General features: G+C 52.1%; 1 non-coding gene across 1 annotated transcript in view; it reads left to right on the top strand.

Moving 5' to 3' along the window:
* The first annotated feature begins 3,919 nt into the window (after positions 1-3,919).
* LOC126432099 (small subunit ribosomal RNA) overlaps positions 3,920-5,000 on the top strand; it is a 1,909-nt gene continuing 828 nt past the window's right edge. Inside the window, exon 1 of the ribosomal RNA XR_007577879.1 lies at positions 3,920-5,000. This exon is cut by the window's right edge and continues 828 nt beyond it. This is a non-coding gene — a ribosomal RNA (small subunit ribosomal RNA).

The raw sequence follows: 5,000 nt of genomic DNA on the forward strand, positions 1-5,000 counted from the left end.
TCTTATCACACACAATATCTAACCACCAGCATGGAAGAACATCCAGTGCATCCTCTCCGCCACATGACACAATCCACACTATCATTACCAGACCGGGAGGTCCACCCAGAAAACACAATATCCCACCCTTCCGACATCCGCACATTGCTCAGCTAAGCCACGAACACCCACACATGTCCTACACAGTGGTGCACCCAACATCACAATACTGCCTCCTGTCACAGCACACAAACAATGGCAGGAATGAAAGACACAGATCTGCCACAACCATGGAATCGGAGCGCCGCCTGTCATGAGCCAAAAGTGCATCCTGACGTGACAAATCGGATAATACCGCAGGCATCCAATTACGATAATCACTATCAACGAACCTGCCGCCCCCCCCCCCAATACACCTTTCCCTACAACAATGTGTATCTGAACCTACGCTATATCGTACCTTAACCTAACCTATATCGTACCTTAACCTAACCTATATCGTACCTTAACCTAACCTATATCGTACCTTAACCTAACCTATATCGTACCTTAACCTAACCTATATCGTACCTTAACCTAACCTATATCGTACCTTAACCTAACCTATATCGTACCTTAACCTAACCTATATCGTACCTTAACCTAACCTATATCGTACCTTAACCTAACCTATATCGTACCTTAACCTAACCTATATCGTGCCTTAACCTAACCTATATCGTGCCTTAACCTAACCTATATCGTGCCTTAACCTAACCTATATCGTGCCTTAACCTAACCTATATCGTGCCTTAACCTAACCTATATCGTGCCTTAACCTAACCTATATCGTGCCTTAACCTAACCTATATCGTGCCTTAACCTAACCTAATTTGTGCCTTAACCTAACCTAATTTGTGCCTTAACCTAACCTAATTTGTGCCTTAACCTAACCTAATTTGTGCCTTAACCTAACCTAATTTGTGCCTTAACCTAACCTAATTTGTGCCTTAACCTAACCTAATTTGTGCCGTAACCTAACCTAATTTGTGCCGTAACGTAACCCATGTTGTGCCGTAACGTAACCCATGTTGTGCCGTAACGTAACCCATGTTGTGCCGTAACGTAACCCATGTTGTGCCGTAACGTAACCCATGTTGTGCCGTAACGTAACCCATGTTGTGCCGTAACGTAACCCATGTTGTGCCGTAACGTAACCCATGTTGTGCCTTAACCTAACCCATGTTGTGCCTTAACCTAACCCATGTTGTGCCTTAACCTAACCCATGTTGTGCCTTAACCTAACCCATGTTGTGCCTTAACCTAACCCACGTTGTGCCTTAACCTAACCTACGTTGTGCCTTAACCTAACCCATGTTGTGCCTTAACCTAACCCATGTTGTGCCTTAACCTAACCCATGTTGTGCCTTAACCTAACCCATGTTGTGCCTTAACCTAACCCATGTTGTGCCTTAACCTAACCCATGTTGTGCCTTAACCTAACCCATGTTGTGCCTTAACCTAACCCATGGTGTGCCTTAACCTAACCCATGTTGTGCCTTAACCTAACCCATGTTGTGCCTTAACCTAACCCACGTTGTGCCTTAACCTAACCCACGTTGTGCCTTAACCTAACCCACGTTGTGCCTTAACCTAACCCACGTTGTGCCTTAACCTAACCTACGTTGTGCCTTAACCTAACCCATGTTGTGCCTTAACCTAACCCATGTTGTGCCTTAACCTAACCCATGTTGTGCCTTAACCTAACCCATGTTGTGCCTTAACCTAACCCATGTTGTGCCTTAACCTAACCCATGGTGTGCCTTAACCTAACCCATGGTGTGCCTTAACCTAACCCATGGTGTGCCTTAACCTAACCCATGTTGTGCCTTAACCTAACCCATGTTGTGCCTTAACCTAACCCATGTTGTGCCTTAACCTAACCCATGTTGTGCCTTAACCTAACCCATGTTGTGCCTTAACCTAACCCATGTTGTGCCTTAACGTAACCCATGTTGTGCCTTAACGTAACCCATGTTGTGCCTTAACGTAACCCATGTTGTGCCTTAACCTAACCTATAATGTGCCTTAACCTAACCTAAAGTGCGCCGTAACCTAAACTATATTGCGCCTTAACCTGACGCACGTTGTCGCTGAACCTGCTCTGTAATTGTTATGCAACCCGTTAAAGTAGTGTAGTGTTGCCTAACCGCAACCCTCGCAATATAGTTCGCTACTCGCACTGCCCGGTCCCCTGTGTATCGCGTCATGTTAAACACCTTGCAGGTGTTGCTGACTTTCCACATGCTCCTGCTATACACTGTAGTGTGGATAGCAGCAGGACGTACATGCCCCCCCCCCTTCCCCCCTGCCTTCGCAAGCTGGTCGGTGAGAAGTTTGCATGTTCAATGCCCTTCGCATGCCGACGTACTCAGCCTACGTTGTGGTACGGCCTGTCACCTGTCCGCCGATGTACGCAAAACCCACAAACTGTACTGCACATTGCTCCGTATGTACTGAATGATACATCGTGGCCCATGTGACCGTATGACGACAGCGCCTAGCAACGGCGGACCATACAGTCCAAATATTGTGCACGCAGCTACGTGTCGTCTCCCTATAAGAGCTGGATTGCAGTGTGGTACGCCATACAGACGTGTGGGAGGAACGGACGCCCTGGATGGCGATCAGCATGAGCAGTCTGTTGATGTAGTGGAGCGTGTATTCGGACGTAGTCGTCTCTTCTCACACACCGTGATAGCATGTTGCACCGCGTTCCACATCTGCGACATGCTGCAGAGGCGGGCTGACAGTCGTTCGCGCAATGGACACCGCATACGTACGGGGTCTACCTTCCACGTGTTCTCTAGGCGTGCACATGTTGTTGCGTCTATGTGGGCAGACGTAGTGTGTTGTGACACCTGACACAGGCATGCAATACTCGTTGCAAATGGCGATGGACGTGTACGTTTGCTGGTGACGTTACGCAAATGAACAACCGGTAACCCGTTGTGGTGCGGTTGTTCTCGCTAGAGGTGAATCAGTGTTGGCGACGATCGGTCGAGCTATTAACCGGTTGTTTCAGGGATACCCACCATGCCCACGAACGTGAAAGGGGACCCACCATGCCCACGAACGTGAAAGGGGATCTGGGTGTGAGGCGATACGCGGCGGTGGCTGGGTGGGACCGTCCCCGGCCGGTGAGGGGGGGCCGCCCGGCGTGCTGGCAGCGCGGTGCGTGGGCGCACGCGCTACAGCCGGCTGGTGGGGGCGGCCGGTGGCAGGCGCGCCGGCCGACGGACGCGGCAGGCGGCGCAGCTGCGCGCCGGCGCCCCCTGCTCGCGGCGCCTTGCGGCCAAAGTAGGTCCTCGCGGGCCCGGTGCGAAGCGCGGTGGCCATCTGCAGTGTGCTGGTCCGATTGAGGACTTTGTGCGCTGAGGATGCGCCGCCGCCCGGCGCTCGGCGCCGCGACGCCGTCTGCTGCTCGGTCGCCCCAGCGGTTCTCGCAGGTGGTTTGTATCGCAGCTGTGCGGACGTGTTGGCGCGTGCGCTGTGCTGGGAGAGTTCGCTTCGGCACCCAAGTAGGGCTTTTGTCCTTCTGTGGCGCTGGCGTTGGAGCTGCCGGTCACCGTAGGTGGCGCGTGTTGTCTCCCGCCGGCAATGCCACGACAGCACGCTCCCGGGCCTCTGTCGGCAGCGGCAAGCTCAGTTGGGAGCACGGGTGGTCGCACCTAAAGCGTCTACTCGCCTAACTCCGGGCGATTGCGCCTCTCTCGAACCCGACCAAGTACTTAGGACGGCGCTGCGCGCCGCCGGGACCTGAGAGGGTTTCGAGGTGTGTTGTGCAGGGGAGCTCAGCCTCCTCCTGTTTGCAGAATAATTGAGCGGACGCTTGCGTGTTCGCGCGGGCCCCCGGGACACACTCCCGGGCGGCCGGCTGCTCAGCTCTAGTTGACGCAGCTCCCTGGTTGATCCTGCCAGTAGTCATATGCTTGTCTCAAAGATTAAGCCATGCATGTCTCAGTACAAGCCGCATTAAGGTGAAACCGCGAATGGCTCATTAAATCAGTTATGGTTCCTTAGATCGTACCCACGTTACTTGGATAACTGTGGTAATTCTAGAGCTAATACATGCAAACAGAGTCCCGACCAGAGATGGAAGGGACGCTTTTATTAGATCAAAACCAATCGGTCGGCTCGTCCGGTCCGTTTGCCTTGGTGACTCTGAATAACTTAGGGCTGATCGCACGGTCCTCGTACCGGCGACGCATCTTTCAAATGTCTGCCTTATCAACTGTCGATGGTAGGTTCTGCGCCTACCATGGTTGTAACGGGTAACGGGGAATCAGGGTTCGATTCCGGAGAGGGAGCCTGAGAAACGGCTACCACATCCAAGGAAGGCAGCAGGCGCGCAAATTACCCACTCCCGGCACGGGGAGGTAGTGACGAAAAATAACGATACGGGACTCATCCGAGGCCCCGTAATCGGAATGAGTACACTTTAAATCCTTTAACGAGTATCTATTGGAGGGCAAGTCTGGTGCCAGCAGCCGCGGTAATTCCAGCTCCAATAGCGTATATTAAAGTTGTTGCGGTTAAAAAGCTCGTAGTTGGATTTGTGTCCCACGCTGTTGGTTCACCGCCCGTCGGTGTTTAACTGGCATGTATCGTGGGACGTCCTGCCGGTGGGGCGAGCCGAAGGCGTGCGACCGCCTCGTGCGTGCTCGTGCGTCCCGAGGCGGACCCCGTTGAAATCCTACCAGGGTGCTCTTTATTGAGTGTCTCGGTGGGCCGGCACGTTTACTTTGAACAAATTAGAGTGCTTAAAGCAGGCAAGCCCGCCTGAATACTGTGTGCATGGAATAATGGAATAGGACCTCGGTTCTATTTTGTTGGTTTTCGGAACCCGAGGTAATGATTAATAGGGACAGGCGGGGGCATTCGTATTGCGACGTTAGAGGTGAAATTCTTGGATCGTCGCAAGACGAACAGAAGCGAAAGCATTTGCCAAGTATGTTTTCATTAATCAAGAACGAAAGTTA

This window comes from Schistocerca serialis, unplaced genomic scaffold (assembly GCF_023864345.2).
Source record: "Schistocerca serialis cubense isolate TAMUIC-IGC-003099 unplaced genomic scaffold, iqSchSeri2.2 HiC_scaffold_1122, whole genome shotgun sequence".
In the NCBI taxonomy this organism is placed as follows: domain Eukaryota; kingdom Metazoa; phylum Arthropoda; class Insecta; order Orthoptera; family Acrididae; genus Schistocerca; species Schistocerca serialis.